Source organism: Aquarana catesbeiana, linkage group LG11 (assembly GCF_042186555.1).
Source record: "Aquarana catesbeiana isolate 2022-GZ linkage group LG11, ASM4218655v1, whole genome shotgun sequence".
Classification (NCBI taxonomy): Eukaryota; Metazoa; Chordata; class Amphibia; order Anura; family Ranidae; genus Aquarana; species Aquarana catesbeiana.
Window position 1 is genome coordinate 197634985 of NC_133334.1, and position 20835 is coordinate 197655819.

The following is a 20835-nucleotide window of genomic DNA, read 5'->3' on the forward strand; positions in this document are numbered from 1 at the left end:
CAGGAAATGGTGGTAAAGGAAACAGGTAAAGTATTGAAGCTTGACAAAGGACAATAAAAATTCTACATCTTGGAACTCTGCCAAAATAGACAATTGTACCCCACTTCCAAGCAATGTTTCATATTCCTATTTCTGCCATCAAATATCTGTGTGTTAAGTATACCTATTTTTTTTACATAGGGGATAAAAGACTCGGAGGACACCCCTCATCCGAGGAGACCACAGACCCCCCACCTCTGGAAGAAGGGGAAATCCACCCAAGCAGAGCAGGAGGAGGAAGATGTGGTGGAAATTGGCACCACATCAGGTGAGTGTCTGCGACCACAGGCTCAGGTAAGAGATGGATGAATTAATAAGCGGTACTTCTAGGTATAATATCCATCCTATACTTAGTTGACCACCACTGCACCTCGGAGAATCAGCCTAGATGATGATTATCATCAGTTGGTATAGCCTACCTATAGCTGCCACTTGGTAAATATCAACTGTGCAAACAATATTTTCAAATCTTGTGACGTGACAATGGTGCACTACACCCCACGTGAAGAATTAAAAATGTGGCGCTATCCCAAATACACTATATGTAATGTCACTATTTACAGTGAAGATCCTAATCTAGTGAACAAAATTTTTACAGGTGTATATTGCAAAAAAATTAATAATGAAAAATAAAAATAAAAATAAACCAAATGAAATCAAAAACACCAAATTAAATACAATACCTAAAGTGACTCAGTGCTGACACTACTAAAAAATCATATGTGTCAATCCTATTACAATCAACGAGTGTATAGCATTAAACCAATAACACAATGTACATTTTAAACATTGACTAAGTGACTATTATACAATAATTATAGTCCGTGACAAGTGCACACATATGTGAAAAAAGTCCGTGATAATGATTCAAAAAATCAACTGTGCCACAGCAAGTCCTTATTGTTCCTGAAGTTTAATTGAACCTTCCACCACACCTATGTGTTCAGTGCTCCCTCTCCCAATAGACAGTCTCTCACCCGCTCTCTATGCCTCCACTTTCGTATGAGGCTATCAAGCATAAGAGCATCCAGGCTACCAGTAGGGGTTAAGTGTATTCCATCCAGGGATTTGTTCCATATGCAAATGAAAAAGAACTCCCAATAGTGTGATAACGTAAAAACTTTTAATATCGCACACTTCAAATTACACTTCAAAAGATCCACTCACATTGTGTAAACACTATAAAAGCACAGCAAAAATCCACGGCAATCTGTACACTGTAATATCAACACAGCAACCTGGATACGCTTTCCTATGGGGTATGCGGTCACGGCGGACCTTGCCACAGCTGACGTGTAAGGAGTCTCTCTCACCCTCTCCTCACCCGCTCGTCCAATAGTCCCACCGTCTCCCCTGATAAGCGAACCACAGAGCTTGCTTCCTTCTGTCACTAAGTATGTGGTGTTTAACCTTTGCTCGGCCACGCCCCCGACATGTTTCGCTACACCTGTAGCTTATTCATGGGAGATGGATGCCGGCATATTTATAATACATAGTGCTTTTTTGTTTCTATCTTTTTAGGTGATCGTGATGTTGTGGATCCAGGGCATTTCACCTCAGAAAGTGCACAGTTCCTGATTGGGGAGATCATGGGGTGTAATAGGGACTTGGAAAACATCCTGAAAAACATCAATGATGTTCAACAAAAAATGAAGAACATCATTGATGTTTTAGGGAGAGTTTAAAACCCCGCAAAATCCCTTATTTTTTGGCGCTTTTTGTGAGCTAAAATTTTTTACCATTTTTGGACATTGTGACGGATCCTATTCCACACTCTGCTGAGTGCTTCCATCAGTAATACTGCTTCCTCCAGTCTGACCATTAGAGATATATTCTTATAGCTGCATTGAATACAAGTCTAACCGAAAATAGCTTGTAGAATCTTGAATGCTTTATTGGACAGAATACAGCCTTTTTATACACATTTAACACAAGGGGTTAGATAACGAGGTAGGGCTGACTCATGGATACTCCCCCCCTCCCCTCTAGCAAAACCTTAAAAGACAATTATATAATTAACATGTTAATTAACACAACCCTTAAGGCAGCCCAGGTGACCAGACAGTTCGTCTCCGCATGTCAATGTGATCAGCTCTTTCAAGAATCATGTATTGTTCAGAATTAACAACCAAATAACAGGGTGAATGTGGACAGAAAAAGGTCCTTGCAGCCAGTGTCCGTGACAGACATATTTGCGAAAAGACAAATTTTGAGGAGGCACACAGTGTGTCAACATGTGCTATCTGCCATCACGGGAGATAAATGGACGCTTCTTGGGGGTGCAACCCCTTCCTCAATAATAAAGTAGCTGTGAGGAAGGGGTTGCACCCACAAAACACGTCCCTTGATCCCCCGTGATGGCAGCTAGCACATGTTGACATTTGGCAATTGGTGTGCGTCTTCAAAATTTGGCTTTTCTAGGGTTGACTTCACCCCATCTGAACGCAATATCAAACACAGTTTGTAAATACTGATGTCTGATATTGCCTTCAAGTTCTACCAAATGTGAACTTTGTAAATTCAAGATTTGTGTCTTTCTTGTTGGTTTTATACATGCCTGTTTTATCTTAAACGGACATTTCTACTTTTTCTAATGTGACCCCAAAAATTGTTATACAACAAACATGTTGGTTTGTTTTAAAAACCTTTTCTAAATGCACATGTGATTGTGCTGGTATTAAAAAGATTGTTAATCAAGAATGTGTGGATTATTGTTTCAACGCTCCAAAACTTTTGTTGGGCTCTAATTGGTATTTTTTGTGATAATGGGGGTTATTTCCTAAGGGCAAATCCACTTTGCACTACAAGTGCAGTTTCAACTGCACTTGTAGTGCAAAGTGTCTTTGCCTTTAGTAAATAACACCCAACAGTGCTTTGTAATGTTACACAATCACGTCATTTTCAGGACTCACCACATTTCTGTCAGGGTCAGCTAAAAGAAACACAAGCAGTAAATGTCACCAAAGATTTTAGTAGTTAATTTTTTTTTTTATTTAAAAAAGGTTTCAGACATTGTCTGGCATATTGATAGCCCCCCTACCCGCAAAGTATTCAAGGTATCTTAGACGGACATCACGGGCACTCAGGGGGGGTAGGCCAGGACGGCCACTTTCAAGCGCCGCCAGGGTTGGTTCATTTTGAATTCCAGCCTCAGGCCCAACTGAGCCAGCATAGTTGGCAAAATGTTGCCGTAAAAAGCTGTAGAACACAGCACGCCAGGAGGATATGATTCAGTTTGTACTCCACCATGTGTATGGGTGTAAGAAATAGGTGGAACCGGCTGGCCATGATTCCAAACGTGTTCTCCACCACTCTTCTGGGTCTGGCCAGCCAGTAATTAAAAACCCTCTGGTCCGGGGTGAGGGTCATCATTGGGAATGGCCACATAAGATGGTCCCCCAGCGCAAACACTTCATCTGCAACGAAGACGAATGGGAGTCCTTCCACATTGTCTTCTGGAGGTGGCAAGTCCAAGCTGCCATTCTGGAGACGCCTGTAGAACTCCGTCTGGGCGATGACTCCACCATCGGACATCCGGCCATTCTTCCCCACGTCCACATGCTAGAACTCATAAGTAGCCGACACCACCGCCAACATCACAATACTATTGAACCCCTTATAGTTGAAATAGTATGACCCCGAGTTGGGTGGTGGGATGATGTGGACGTGTTTCCCATCAATTGCCCCTCCGCAGTTATGAAAGTCCCACCGCTGGGCAAAGTGGGAGACCACACTGCCATTCCTGTGGCGTGGAAGGAAACTGTGGAGCCAAACAAGAAAAACAAATTAGTCATTTTGCACATAAACAGGGAAAGCAGATTAGACACAAACATTCTTGGCCAACATCAAGATAACATTTATTTGAGGGAGTTTTTAAAGACCAAAGTATAAGGTACACCTATCAGATCCCCCCCTATCACGGGCCATTTCTAACATTTTGGGGGGGGGGGGCTCTTGGACAGGTAACCCTCTCCACTTCATTGAGAGATGAATGCCTAAATAATGGGTATTACTTTGGCCAGCCCCTCCTTAGTTACACTATTGGCAGCCCACTGGACAGGTAAGAAGTGTCATAATACAAAGATATAAATACACATTGTACACATTTTAGCACATTTGGACATTCTGCTATTACCTATCAAGATAATAATAGGATACAAAAACTTTAAACAGTATCATATGAAAGTATACAGGCAGGCCCTTGCACTACATGCTTTGGGGAATTCATCCATAAATCTGACCACAAAAGAGATGGCTATAGTGTGTATGGGTTTGGCAAAGTCAGCAGATAGATGATTGAGGATAGATAGAGAATTGTTATCAGCTGACTTAGCAGTTGGGGGGAGGGAGGGTTCCAAATGATTTGGGGACCCCCCCCAAAAAGCCTCTGGCCCACTGCCTGAATTTAAAGCACAAATCAAATTTAAAAACATTTTGGGGGGTGTTTGGCGTAAAGCACTACTATGGAGCTGATAAAATACATTGTTAAGTGACTACATGAGGTGAATATAGGGCCAGGAGACCATGCTGGGGAGGTTAGTGAAGGCAAATATGTATGAAGGACAAAAAAAAAAATTACATAACAATCCAGCATGCATGAGGACAAAGGGGACATTCACAGCATATTACAATCATGGTAATTAGGGAATGAGGAAAGAAATACAATATATTAGCAAACATTAAATACAATAAAATGTGATATGAAAGGATAAAAATCTTATCTTAATATACTCCTTCTGCAGGACCTGGATGATGGCCGAACAGGTCTCTGGGATAATGATCCCCAGAGCCTGGGGGGAGATGCCTGTCGAGAACTTCAAGTCCTGCAGGCTTCTCCCCGTCGCCAAGTACCGCAGGGTGGCGACTAGCCTCTGCTCCGGAGTGATGGCTTGCCTCATGCAGGTATCCTGCCTGCTAATATAAGGGGTCAGCAAAGCCAACAAACGGTGAAATACGGGGTCCGTCATCCTGAGAAAGTTCCTGAAATCATCAGGATTATTCTCACGGATCTCTCAGAGCAAAGGCATATGACAGAAAAGGGTCACGCTGAAGCAACCAATTCTTGGTCCATGAACTCCTCCCCACCCTGTTCATGGACTGGACTTGTGTCAAGGTCAGGACCCCAACACCAAGCCCCCGCACAGCGTGAACTCTACGAGGAGTATACGCAACATGGCTAGAAAACGGTCGGGTGCTCAGAATGCAGTAACAGAACGCACTGAAGAACAGCAAGGCCTTTGAAGAGCGACCTGAAAAACAGTAACGAACAAACAAGAGCACAATGACAAGAGTCAACGGTACTCGCTGCATGCACTGAAGAGCAGATACAAACCCACAAGCACAAACTGAACAGCAGAAAACGATCTGAAAACCACAAGTCTGAAAAAGCGCGAATCGTCTCTCACCAAACTTTTACTAACACGAGATAAGCAAAAGGAGCCCAAAGGGTGCTGCGCTTGGTTCTGAACTGGCCTTTTCTAGTCTCGTCATACGTGGTGTACGTCACCGCGTTCTTGGCGATCGGAAATTCCGACAACTTTGTGCGACTGTGTGTACGCAAACCAAATTTGAGCCAACATCCGTCGGAAAAAATCCATGGATTTTGTTGTCAGAATGTCCGATCAATGTCCGATCGTGTGTACAGGGCATTACTCTTGGTGGGAGCTGGAACGGGCTCTGCTGTGAAATATTAGATCAAGAATTGTAATTACATGCGCCTGTTGAACAGGGGCAGAAAAATTGGGCCTTTGGTGGTGGTGGTGCTGGTGACACAAGTCCTCACAGAAACGGGCCCTGCTGTGAAATACTAGATCAAGAATTGTAATTACATGTCCCTGTTGAACAGGGGCAGAAAAATTGGGCCTTCGGCACTGGTGCCACAACACTGCAACCCCTCACAGATACTCTAGTTGGAGCACAGGAATGAGCCCTCCTGTAAAATATTGCATCAAAAATTGTAATTACACGCCCCTGTTAAACAGGGGCTGAAAAATTGGGCCTTAGGCACTGGTGCTGGTGCCACAACACTGCAACCCCTCACAGATACTCTAGTTGGAGCACAGGAACAAGCCCTGCTGCAAAGTATTGCATCAAAAATTGTAATTACACGCCCCTGTTGAACAGGGGCTGAAAAATTGGGCCTTAGGCACTGGTGCTGGTGCCACAACACTGCAACCTCTCACAGATACTCTAGTTGGAGCGCAGGAACAAGCCCTGCTGCAAAGTATTGCATCAAAAATTGTAATTACATGCCCCTGTTAAACAGGGGCTGAAAAATTGGGCCTTAGGCACTGGTGCTGGTGCCACAACACTGCAACCCCTCACAAATACTCTAGTTGAGTGCAGCAACGAACCCTCCTTGCAAAATATTGCCTCAAAAATTGTAATTACAAGCCCCTGTTAAACAGTGCCCAGAACCAAAAATATTCTTACAAGCTATCAGCATGATCATTGAGGAAGAAGAGGATAGTCACTCAGCATAACAGGATAGTCACTCAGCATCAGCATAGGCAGTCTTGAAGGGATCTGACATTTCAAAAAAAATTATTCGGTTACATCAGCATCAGGTGCTTGGTAGCTGGTGGTGATCCAAAATTGATTCATTTTTATGAAGGTCAGTCGATCGACCGAGTCTGTGGACAGGCGCACCCTGTGATCGGTTACAAAACCTCCAGCAGCACTGAATGTGCGTTCCGAAAGAACGCTGGATGCAGGACAGGCCAGTAGCTCAATTGCATACTGTGCGAGCTCTGGCCAGTGATCCATCCTCAAGACCCAGTAACCCAGAGGATTTTCGGTGGGAAAGGTGTCCAAGTCAGATCTTGCCCCTAGGTATTCCTGCACCATGTAAAACAGACGCGGGTGATGGTTGCTAGAACCGATCATACCTTGGGGCTGCGAACTAAAAAATTGTCTGAACACAACGGTCAGACGGCCACCTTCTCCACCGCTCCTTCTTTGACTGACCAAAGCCTCAGCAACACGTTGTCCAGGAACAGGAGTTTGTAACCCCCCAGTCTCTGGGAACGCATTGCACAGACCTTTCTGCAAGGCCTCCCGGAGATGTTTCATCTTCTGCTCCCTCTGCGACGGCAAGATAAGGTCCGCAACCTTACCCTTGTAACGCGGATCAAGGAGGGTTGCCAGCCAGTATTGATCCCTCTCCTTGATACCACGAATACGAGGATCCTTCCGCAGGCTTTGTAGGATCAGGGAGGCCATGCAGCGTAGGTTTGCTGAGGCATTCGGTCCGGAGTCCTCTGGGTCGCTAAGGATGACATGATCCGCAGTCACCTCCTCCCAGCCACGTACAAGTCCATGGGTTTCTTGGTTGGGACTGTAAATGATCTCTTAAAGACTGCTGCTGATGCTCAGTGGCAGGCTCCACCTCCATGCTGACACGATCCTCCTCTTCCTCCTCCTCCTCCTCCTCGTCCTCTTCCTGAGTGATCAGTGGGCACGCAGGAACACTGTCTGGATAAAGAGGGCCTTGAGAGCTAAGGAAGTCCTCCTCTTCCTGCCTCCGTTCTGCCTCAAGTGCCCTGTCCATTATTCCACATAGCGTGTGCTCCAACAGGTGGACAAGGGGGACAGTGTCACTGATGCATGCACTGTCACTGCTCACCATCCTCGTGGCCTCTTCAAATGGTGACAGGACAGTGCATGCATCCCTGATCATGGCCCACTGGCTTGGGGAAAAAAAAAACAAGCTCCCCTGACCCTGTCCTGGTGCCATAGTTGCACAGGTACTCATTATATATGATTCAAACATATATGTGACAAAATGACACAAACTCTAACATAATAGATGTGAATGAATATTAAGCAATGTGCTAATATAGTGACTGCACTACACACAAATGTCCAAGTTGAACGAAATGATGAAATACAGTACAATTAGGTTTGTGATCCAATACACATGTGAGAAGTTCCTGGCATTCCTGGGAACCTTGGAGTGAAAAAATGGAAGCAAACACCACCACCGTGAAAGAGGGAGGAGGCTTACCAGATAATATTGACTTGGCAGGGCATATACCACCCAAGTCAACAAGGCTTGTTGGGTTCAAACCACCCAATGGGGGACAGCAGATCCTGGAACTCTGTCAGTCAATCAGTCTTAGACGGTCATGAGATGTTAGCTGGAGGCTCCAGGAGTCTCGGGGAGCATGGAGACTTATTGTCAAAGGAAGAGTATCATGTAATAGAAAAAGGGGGCTGACATAGCGTGATACCATTTAAAAAGGAGGTGGTTTATTAAAAATATAAATTCAACACTCACATTTGGAAGAAATTGATACAGCATGTAAAAGCATGAGGCGATGTTAGCGGAAGGTCCACCCAACGCGTTTTGACTGTCGTCATGGAGGCGTGGTGGCAGAACAACCTCCAACACTACTGCACCTTGTCCTGCATCCTTCCCAGCTGCCAGAAGAGTCACCCAGTGCGCGGTGAAAGATAGGTAACGTCCCTGTCCATGCCTGCTGGACCATGAGTCAGCGGTAATATGCACCTTACCGCTGACCGCCCTGTCCAACGAGGCCAAGACATTGCCTTCCACATGCCGGTAGAGAGCCGGAATCGCCTTCCGTGAGAAAAAGTGGTGTTTGGGAACCTGCCACTGAGGAACAGCACATTCCACAAACTCACGGAAGGGGGCAGAGTCTACCAACTGAAAAGGCAGAAGTTGAAGTGCTAGCAATTTAGCCAAGCTAGCATTCAACCGCTGGGCATGTGGATGGCTGGGAGCGAACTTCTTTCGGCGGTGCAGCAGTTGGGGCAGGGAAATTTGCCTGGTACAATCTGACGTCGGTATACCGATAGCAGATTGCCCCCAAGTACTTGGCTGTTACACACCTAATTCTATACCTTCATTCCTCTCTGTGCAGGTCTCAGAAAGGACTGAAGGTATGGTGGAGTTGGAGATCCCAGCTGATTTATTATTATTATTATACAGGATTTATATAGCGCCGACAGTTTACGCAGCTCTTTATAACATTAGGGCAGACAGTACAAGTACAATACAATTCAATACAGGAGGAATCAGAGGTCCCTGCTCGTTAGAGCTTACAATCTAGGAGGAAGGGTCAAGTTATACAAAAGGGTAATAGCTGTGGGGGATGGGCTAATGGAGAAAATAGTACAGTTGTTAGATGGAGGCAGGATAGGCTTCTCTGAAGAGGAAAGTTTTCGGGGATCGCCTAAAAGTGGATAAATTTGCAGACAGTCTGACAGATTGGGGTAGGGAATTCCAGAGGATAGGCGAGGCTCGGGAGAAGTCCTGGAGGCGGATATGGGAGGAGGTGATGAGGGAGCTAGAGAGCAGGAGGTCTTGGGAGGAACGGAGATGGCGATTAGGTTGGTATATTGAGACTTGGTTAGTGATGTAGCTGGGGGCAGTGTTGTGGATGGCTTTGTAACTTATAGTTAGTATTTTGAATTTAATTCGTTAGGCGAGTGGTAGCCAATGGAGGGATTGGCAGAGAGGGGTAGCAGACACTGAGCGGTTTGTAAGGTGGATGAGTCTGGCAGCAGCATTCATGATGAACTGAAGGGGGGATAGTCTATTTAAAGGTAAGCCAATGAGGAGTGAGTTGCAGTAGTCAAGGCGAGAGATAACCAGGGAGTGAATCAGGAGCTTTGTGGTTTCACTGGTTAGAAAGGGACGTAGTTTAGAGATGTTGCGGAGATTGAGGCGGTAAGCTTTGGAAAGTGATTGGATGTGGGTCCGAAAGGAGAGTTCAGAATCCAGGATAACACCTAGCACCCTGACATGTGGGGACGGGTGGATGGTTTTGCCATTGCTCTTGACAGAGAAGTCAGGGGAAGAGGCACCTGGGGGAGGAAATATTATAAGCTCGGTTTTGGACAAATTGAGTTTGAGGAAGTGGTGTGACATCCATACAGATATGTCGGTTAGTAAGTTAGTTATGCGTGAGGAGACTGATGGAGTGAGTTGAGGGGTGGAGAGATAGTTTTGTGTGTCATCAGCATAGAAATGATATTGAAAGCCATGAGAGGCTATCAACTGACCCAGGGAAGAGGTGTAGATTGAAAATAAAAGAGGTCCAAGAACAGAACCTTGGGGGACCCCGAGAGGAGGAGCAAGGAGAGGTCCTCTTTGTTCTTTGGTATGGGTCCTTTAGGTACGCTTGCCAACGAACTGCATTGCAGGTCAACATATGTCTGGTCAAGCATGTGGTGCCCAAGCGGGAGATGTTTTGGCCACGAGAGATACGCTTGAGACATATGTTGCAAATAGCAGCGGTGGGATCTGATGCACTCGTCTCAAAAAAGGCCCACACCAAAGAACTTTTGGAATAACGCTCAGAGACAGCAGCGCCCTGCACATGCGGAGTTCTGCGGTGTGATGCAGTCGGTGTGCTGCCCTCAAGCTGGCCCCTGCAGGGCATCCTGCCTCGTTGGTGATGTGCCTCCTCCTCCTCCTCCTCTCTCCTATCAGGCACCCACGTGGAGTCAGTGACCTCATCATCCCCTCCCTCCTCATCACTGGACCAAAGCTGGCAGTATGCTGCAGCTGGGGGAACATGACTGCCAGATTGCTGTCCTTCTTGGGCACCCCCTCTCTCTGGGATCACGTTACTGCCTTCCTCTAGCTGGGTACCATCATCGGAGCCTTCAAAACGCTGGGCATCCTCCTGGAGCATGTACCCAACACTGTGGTCAAACAGTTCGGGGGAATCCTCAGGAGGACATGGTGGGGCTAGGGAAGGAGTGACTGATGCTCAGTCTGAGCGTGCTCAGTTTGAAGCGGTGGAGCTTGGTGTAAGTGGAGCTGGATTAAGTGGGAGTTAAAAACAAGTGTTAGAGTATACAAGTCTTGCTGTCTGTTGGTGTTTGCTGTCTGTTGGTGTGTGTATTGCTGCTGTCTGTTGGTGTGTGTATTGCTGCTGTCTGTTGGTGTGTGTATTGCTGCTGTCTGTTGGTGTTTACTGGGTTGCATTTTGGGGACTTTTCCTTTTAGTTTTTAATTTGCCTTTTGCTGTCACTTTTTAAATAGCTTTTTTTTTTTTTTTTTTTCTGTTTCATCAGTCTATCAATTAAGGGGTGTGGTTAATTGCTCACAGGTGCCCAGGTGCCTATTTAACTTGTTGTAGGACTCAGTCTGAGCGTGCTCAGTTTGAAGCGGTGGAGCTTGGTGTAAGTGGAGCTGGATTAAGTGGGAGTTAAAAACAAGAGTTTAAAACAGGAGGTTATAACAGGGGTCATAGTACCTGTGTAGTGTGAGTATCTGAGTGTTGTCTGAGTAGTGTGTGTGGATCGTTAGTACTTGTGTATTGTGTACCTGTGTATTGTCTTGTCGTGTACCTGTGTATTGTCTTGAGTATTAGTGCCAGGAAGCTAGTTGTTAGGTAATTTGGACAGGGTAAAATCCCCAAATCCTCACTAAATTTAATAGGTACGATGCCCGGCGGGTGTGGAGAGGCGACTCTTTGTTCATCTTGCCGCATGTATGCGTTCCTTGATCATCCGATCGAGGGCGAATACTGCTGTGCAAAATGTAAGCACATTGTTTCCCTGGAAGCCCAGGTTCTGAATCTGGGGAAGCAACTGTCAGCACTGAGAAGTCCCTCCATACTAAAGGTGAGCCAGGAATGTACACGGCAGGTGCCGGCAGGGGCCAGCACAGAGGCGGGTGGAGACAAAGAGGTGCAGGCACTAGCAAAGAGTAGATGGGTGACAGTCAGGCGGGGTAGAGGGGGAAGTGCCAGGGAGGCCGATCCAGGACTGGAGCATCCCAATAAGTACGCTATATTGAGTGACATTGGTGTAACCAGTCAGGGACCAGCACTGCTGGAGATGAGGGACTCTCCTAGCTGCCAGGGGAAGAACTCCTCCAGTGAGAGTGGGGGGGCAGCAAAGGGAAAGGAAAGACAGATTCTGGTGGTAGGGGACTCAATTCTTAGAAGGACAGAGAGGGCAATCTGTAACCAAGACCTGAAGCGCCGAACAGTATGTTGTCTACCGGGCGCTCGGGTTCGGCACATCACGGATCTTGTGGACAGATTACTGGGAGGGGCTGGGGAAGACCCGGCTGTCATGGTGCACGTTGGCACCAATGACAAAGTCAGAGGCAGATGGAGTGTCCTAAAGAACGATTTTAGGGACTTAGGAGCTAAATTAAGGAAAAGGACCTCCAAGGTAGTGTTCTCAGGAATACTACCGGTACATCGAGCCACACCAGAGAGGCAGAGGGAGATTAGGGAAGTAAACAAGTGGCTGAAGAGCTGGTGTAGTAAGGAGGGGTTTGGGTTCCTGGAGGACTGGGCCGACTTCTCAGTCGGTAACCGGTACTATAGAAGGGACGGACTGCACCTAAATGAGGAGGGTGCAGATCTGCTGGGAATGAAGATGGCCAAAAAGTTAGAGGGGTTTTTAAACTAGGCGATGGGGGGGAGGGTCCAGAGACAGTGATAGCCAGCGCGGAAGATATTCCAGAGGGTAGTATTGGGGGCATTAGTGGTAGGTTAACCAAAGCACAAAAACACAAGGTGAGTATAGTAGCAAGTCCAAGTTGCAATCTTGAAACACCCAATACGAGGACAATATGCGACCGGTCTAAACTATGTGGCATGTTCACCAATGCCAGGAGCCTGGCGGACAAGATGGGTGAACTAGAGATACTGTTGTACAAGGAGGATTTGGATTTTGTGGGAATTTCAGAGACCTGGTTCAACAGCTCTCATGATTGGCTGGCAAACATTCAAGGGTATACCCTATACCGCAAGGATAGAGAGGGTAAAAAAGGGGGAGGGGTATGCCTATATATCAAGAATAATGTACAAGTGAATGTGAGAGATGACATCACTGAGGGGGCTAGGGAGGAGGTGGAATCTTTATGGGTAGAGCTCCAAAGGGATGAAGCTAAGGGGAAAATAATACTGGGAGTATGCTATAGGCTCCCTAACCTGAGGGAGGAAGTGGAGACGGATCTCCTATCACAAATTGGATTAGCAGCAAGGATGGGAAGTGCTATCATAATGGGGGATTTTAATTATCCAGACATAGACTGGGCGGAGGGAACCGCGCATTCATTTAAGGCTCGCAAGTTCCTTAATGTCTTGCAGGACAATTTTATGGGTCAGATGGTAGACGCACCAACTAGAAATAAAACATTACTAGATCTACTGATTACCAACAATACAGACCTGATAACAGATGTGGAAATACGGGGCAATTTAGGTAACAGCGATCACAGGTCAATTAGTTTCAGTATAAATCACACAAATAGGAGACATGAAGGGAACACAAAGACACTGAATTTCAAAAGAGCCAACTTCCCTAAACTACAAACCTTGCTAAAAGGCATAAATTGGGATAAAATATTAGGAACAAAGAATACAGAGGAGAGATGGGTTTGCTTTAAGAGCATATTAAATAAGGGCATTAGCCAATGTATCCCATTGGGTAATAAATTTAAAAGAGCGAACAAACATCCTGGATGGCTTAACTCCAATGTAAAAATGCATATAAAAGCAAAGGAGAAGGCCTTCAAAAAATACAAGGTTGAGGGATCATCCACAGCATTCAGAATTTATAAAGAATGCAATAAGAAATGTAAGGGTGCAATTAGGATGGCTAAGATAGAACATGAAAGACACATAGCGGAGGAGAGCAAAAAAAATCCCAAGAAATTCTTTAAGTATGTAAACAGTAAAAAAGGGAGGACAGACCATATTGGCCCCATAAAGAATGAGGAAGGACATCTGGTTACAAAGGATGGGGAGATGGCAGAGGTATTGAATTTATTCTTCTCCTCAGTCTTCACGAGTGAATCGGGGGGCTTCAGTAACCAAAACTGCAGTGTTTATCCTCATGACACAACACAGGAAGCACCTACATGGTTAACAGAGGACGGAATTAAAATTAGACTTGAGAAACTTAACATTAATAAATCACCGGGACCAGATGGCTTGCATCCGAGGGTACTTAGGGAACTCAGTCAGGTGATTGCCAGACAGTTGTTCCTAATTTTTACAGACAGTCTATTGACTGGAATGGTACCAGCTGATTGGAGAAAAGCCAATGTAGCACCAATATTTAAAAAGGGCCCAAAAAACATCCCTGGGAATTACAGACCAGTTAGCCTAACATCAATAGTATGTAAACTCTTGGAGGGGATGATAAGGGACTATATACAAGATTTTAGTAATAAGAATGATATCATTAGCAGTAATCAGCATGGATTCATGAAGAATCGTTCTTGCCAAACCAATCTATTAACCTTCTATGAGGAGGTGAGTTGCCATCTAGATAAAGGAAGGCCCGTAGACGTGGTGTATCTGGATTTTGCAAAAGCATTTGACACAGTTCCCCATAAACGTTTACTGTACAAAATAAGGTGCGTTGGCATGGACCATAGGGTGAGTACATGGATTGAAAACTGGCTACAAGGGCGAGTTCAGAGGGTGGTGATAAATGGGGAGTACTCAGAATGGTCAGGGGTGGGTAGTGGGGTCCCCCAGGGTTCTGTGCTGGGACCAATCCTATTTAATTTGTTCATAAACGACCTGGAGGATGGGATAAACAGTTCCATCTCTGTATTTGCAGACGATACTAAGCTAAGCAGGGCAATAACTTCTCCGCAGGATGTGGAAATCTTGCAAAAAGACCTGAACAAATTAATGGGGTGGGCGACTACATGGCAAATGAGGTTCAATGTAGAAAAATGTAAAATAATGCATTTGGGTGGCAAAAATATGAATGCAATCTATACACTGGGGGGAGAACATCTGGGGGAATCTAGGATGGAAAAGGACTTTGGGGTCCTAGTGGATGATAGGCTCAGCAATGGCATGCAATGCCAAGCTGCTGCTAATAAAGCAAACAGAATATTGGCATGCATTAAAAGGGGGATCAACTGCAGAGATAAAACGATAATTCTCCCGCTCTACAAGACTCTGGTCCGGCCGCACCTGGAGTACGCTGTCCAGTTCTGGGCACCAGTCCTCAGGAGGGACGTACTGGAAATGGAGCGAGTACAAAGAAGGGCAACAAAGCTAATAAAGGGTCTGGAGGATCTTAGTTATGAGGAAAGGTTGTGAGCACTGAACTTATTCTCTCTGGAGAAGAGACGCTTGAGAGGGGATATGATTTCAATTTACAAATACTGTACTGGTGACCCCACAATAGGGATAAAACTTTTTCGCAGAAGAGAGTTTAATAAGACTCGTGGCCACTCATTACAATTAGAAGAAAAGAGGTTTAACCTTAAACTACGTAGAGGGTTCTTTACTGTAAGAGCGGCAAGGATGTGGAATTCCCTTCCACAGGCGGTGGTCTCAGCGGGGAGCATTGATAGCTTCAAGAAACTATTAGATAATCACCTGAATGACCGCAATATACAGGGATATGTAATGTAATACTGACACATAATCACACACATAGGTTGGACTTGATGGACTTGTGTCTTTTTTCAACCTCACCTACTATGTAACTATGTAACTATGTAACTATGATGCCATTGAGCCGAGGGAAGAGGCCGCGTTGGCAGCTGCTTTGTCAGACAAAGTACCCTGAGCCTGGGTGAGAAAGGATGAGGAGGATGAGGACGGCTTGGTCATCCCTTTACCAAGTCTTCCACATGTTGCAGCTCAACATGGCCAGCTGTCAAAAAAAAAGGACAAGAGTGTCCCACGGCCACGTGCTAATGAGGATGCACCGTCTCCACGAACAGCACTGTTGCCTCTAGACACAGAGCCTGCTTGTCCTTTTATATTGGCTTATGACTGTCTGCCTCTTCTTGTTGGCCTTCCAGACATACTAATGGCCTTCAGTGAGATGTAGCTGCACAAAACAGGGATGTATATATATATATACTGATACTGCAGCTAGCAGAATCAACTTCCTGCATGTAGTATTATTAGCATGAGAACACCAGCAATTGTCTTCAGGTAGCTTTAGGTGCACACTGTGCAGAGGACGCAGTACACTAACTGTAAATACTGTAGCTGCCTGCCTGTGGTATTAATAGGAGAAGAACAACAGAAATTTTCTTCAGGTAGCTTTAGGTGCTCACTGTGCAGAGGACGCACTACACTAACTGTAAATACTGTAGCTGACTGCCTGTGGTATTAATAGGATCAGAAGAACACCTCTAATTTTCTTCAGGTAGCTTTAGGTGCACACTGTGCAGAGGACACAGTACATTAACTGTAAATACTGTAGCTGCCTGCCTGTGGTATTAATAGGAGCAGAACAACAGCAATTGTCTCCAGGTAGCTTTAGGTGCACACTGTGCAGAGGACGCACTACACTAACTGTATATGCTGTAGCTGCCTGTCTGTGGTATTAATAGGATCAGAATGAACACCAGCAATTTTATTCAAGTAGCTTTAGGTGCACACTGTGCAGAGGAAAAAGTAGGCTAACTGTAAATTCTGTAGCTGCCTGCCTGTGGTATTAATAGGATCAGAAGAACACCACTAATTTTCTTCAGGTAGCTTTAGGTGCACACTGTGCAGCGGACACAGTACACTAACTGTAAATACTGTAGCTGCCTGCCTATGGTATTAATAGGAGCAGAACAACAGCAATTGTCTTCAGGTAGCTTTAGGTGCACACTGTGCAGAGGACGCACTACACTAACTGTAAATATTGTAGCTGCCTGCCTGTGGTATTAGGATCAGAAGAACAACACTAATTTTCTTCAGGTAGCTTTAGGTGCAGACTGTGCAGAGGACACAGTGCACTAACTGTAAATAATCTAGCTGCCTGCCTATGGTATTAATAGGAGCAGAACAACAGCAATTGTCTCCAGGCAGCTTTAGGTGCACACTGTGCAGAGGATGCACTACACTAACTGTAAATACCGTAGCTGCCTGCCTGTGTTATTAATAGGATCAGAAGAACACCACTAATATTCTTCAGGTAGATTTAGGTGCACACTGTGCAGAGGACACAGTAAACTAACTGTAAATACTGTAGCTGCCTGCCTATGGAATTAATAGGAGCAGAACAACAGCAAATATCTCCAGGTAGCTTTAGGTGCACATTGTGCAGAGGATGCACTACACTAACTGTAAATACTGTAGCTGCCTGCCTGTGGTATTAATAGAATCAGAAGAACACCACTAATTTTCTTCAGCAAGCTTTAGGTGTACACTGTGCAGAGGATACAGTACACTAACTGTAAATACTGTAGCTGCCTGCCTATGGTATTAATAGGAGCAGAACAACAGCAATTGTCTCAAGGTAGCTTTAGGTGCACACTGTGCAGAGGACGCACTACACTAACTGTAAATACTGTAGCTGCTTGCCTGTGGTATTAATAGGATCAGAAGAACATCACTAATTTTCTTCAGATAGCTTTAGGTGCACACTGTGCAAAGGACACAGTACACTAACTGTAAATACTGTAGCTGCCTGCCTATGGTATTAATAGAAGCAGAACAACAGCAATTGTCTCCAGGTAGCTTTAGGTGCACACTGTGCAGAGGATGCACTACACTAACTGTAAATATTGTAGCAGCCTGCCTATGGTATTAATAGGAGCAGAACAACAGCAATTGTATCCAGGTAGCTATAGGTGCACACTGTGCAGAGGATGCACTACACTAACTTTAAATACAGTAGCTGCCTGCCTATGGTATTAATAGGAGCAGAACAACAGCAATTGTCTCCAGGTACCTTTAGGTGCACACTGTGGAGAGGACGCACTACACTAACTGTAAATACTGTAGCTGCTTGCCTGTGGTATTAATAGGATCAGAAGAACACCACTAATTTTATTCAGGTAGCTTTAGGTGCACACTGTGCAGGGGACGCACTACACTAAATTGTAAATACTGCAGCTGCCTGCGGTACTGTACTAATAAGATCAGAAGAACACCACTAATTTTCTTCAGGTAGCTTTAGGTGCACACTGTGGAGAGGACGCACTACACTAACTGTAAATACTGTAGCTGCTTGCCTGTGGTATTAATAGGATCAGAAGAACACCACTAATTTTATTCAGGTAGCTTTAGGTGCACACTGTGCAGGGGACGCACTACACTAAATTGTAAATACTGCAGCTGCCTGCGGTACTGTACTAATAAGATCAGAAGAACACCACTAATTTTCTTCAGGTAGCTTTAGGTGCACACTGTGCAGAGGAAGCACTACACTAACTTGTAAATACTGTAGCTGCCTACCTATGGTATTAATAGGAGCAGAACAACAGCAATTGTCTCCAGGTAACTTTAGGTGCACACTGTGCAGAGGATGCACTACACTAACTGTAAATACTGTAGCTGCCTGCCTGTGGTATTAATAGGATCAGAAGAACACCACTAATTTTCTTCAGGTAGCTTTAGGTGCACACTGTGCAGAGGACACAGTGCACTAACTGTAAATACTGTAGCTGCCTGCCTGTGGTATTAATAGGAGCAGAACAACAGCAATTGTCTCCAGGTAGCTTTAGGTGCACACTGTGCAGAGGACGCACTACACTAACTGTAAATACTGTAGCTGCCTGCCTGTGGTATTAATAGGATCAGAAGAACACCGCTAATTTTATTCAGGTAGCTTTAGGTGGACACTGTGCAGGGGACGCACTACACTAAATTGTAAATACTGCAGCTGCCTGCGGTACTGTTCTAATAAGATCAGAAGAACACCACTAATTTTCTTCAGGTAGCTTTAGGTGCACACTGTGCAGAATACGCACTACACTAACTTGTAAATACTGCAGTTGCCTGCGGTACTATACTAATAGGATCAGAAGAACACAACAAATTTTCTTCAGGTAGCTTAGGTGCACACTGTGCAGAGGACGCACTACACTAACTTGTAAATAATACAGCTGCCTGTGGTACTGTATAAATATTATCAGAAAAACACCCCTAATTTTCTTCAGGTAGCTTTAGGTGCACACCGTGCAGAGAACGCACTACACTAACTTGTAAATATAGCAGTTGCCTGCGGTACTGTACTAATAGGATGAGAAGAACACCACTAATTTTGTTTAGGTAACTTTAGTTGCACACTGTGCAGAGGATGCACTAAATTAACTTGTAAATAGTGCAGCTGCCTGCGGTACTGTACTAATAGGATCAGAAGAACACCCCTAATTTTCATCAGGTGCAGAGGACGCACTACACTAACTTGTAAATACTACAGCTGCCTATGGTACTGTACTAATAGGATCAGAAGAACACCACTAATTTTCTTCAGGTAGCTTTAGGTGCACACTGTGCAGAGGACGCACTACACTAACTTGTAAATACTACAGCTGCCTGTGGTACTGTACAAATAGGATCAGAAAAACACCACTAATTTTCTTCAGGCAGCTTTAGGTGCACACTGTTCAGAGAACACATTACACTAACTTGTAAATATTGCAGTTGCGTGAGGTACTGTACTAATAGGATCAGAAGAACACCATTAATTTTGTTTAGGTAGCTTTAGGCGCACACTGTGCAGAGGACGCACTAAACTAACTTGTAAATACTGCAGCTGCCTGTGGTGCTGTACTAATAGGATCAGAAGAACACCACAAATTTTCCTCAGGTAGCTTTAGGTGCACACTGGGCAGAGGACGCACTAAACTAACTGTAAATACTGTAGCTGCCTGCCTGTGGTATTAATAGGATCAGAAGAACACCACTAATTTTCTTCAGGTAGCTTTAGGTGTACACTGTGCAGAGGATACAGTACACTAACTTTAAATACAGTAGCTGCCTGCCTATGGTATTAATAGGAGCAGAACAACCGAAATTGTCTCCAGGTACCTTTAGGTGCACACTGTGGAGAGGACACACTACACTAACTGTAAATACTGTAGCTGCTTGCCTGTGGTATTAATAGGATCAGAAGAACACCACTAATTTTATTCAGGTAGCTTTAGGTGCACACCGTGCAGGGGACGCACTACACTAAATTGTAAATACTGCAGCTGCCTGCGGTACTGTACTAATAAGATCAGAAGAACACCACTAATTTTCTTCAGGTAGCTTTAGGTGCACACTGTGCAGAGGACGCACTACACTAACATGTAAATACTGCAGCTGCTTGCGGTAGTGTACTAAGAGGATCAGAAGAACACCACTAATTTTCTTCAGGTAGCTTTAGGTGCACACCGTGCAGAGGAAGCACTACACTAACTTGTAAATACTACAGCTGCCTGTGGTACTGTACTAATAGGATCAGAAGAACACCCCTAATTTTCTTCAGTATAGCTTTAGGTGAACACTGTGCAGAGGACGCACTACACTAACTTGTAAATACTACAGCTGCCTGTGGTACTGTACTAATAGGATCAGAAGAACACCCCTAATTTTCTTCAGGTAGCTTTAGGTGCAAACTGTGCAGAGGACACAGTACACTAACTGTAAATTCTGTAGCTGCCTGCCTGCGGTATTAATAGGAGCAGAACAACAGCAATTGTCTCCAGGTAGCTTTAGGTGCACACTGTGCTGAGGACGCATTACACTAACTGTAAATACTGTAGCTGCCTGCCTGTGGTATTATTAGGATCAGAATAACACCACTAATTTTCTTCAGGAAGTTTTAGGTGTGCACTGTGCAGAGGACACAGTACACTAACTGTAAATACTGTAGCTACCTTCCTATGGTATTAATAGGAGCAGAACAACAGCAATTGTCTCCACGTACTTTTAGGTGCACACTGTGCAGAGGATGCACTACACTAACTGTAAATACTGTAGCTGCTTGCCTGTGGTATTAATAGGATCAGAAGAACACCACTAATTTTCTTCAGGTAGCTTTAGGTGCACACTGTGAAGAGGACACAGTGCACTAACTGTAAATACTGTAGCTGCCTGCCTGTGGTATTAT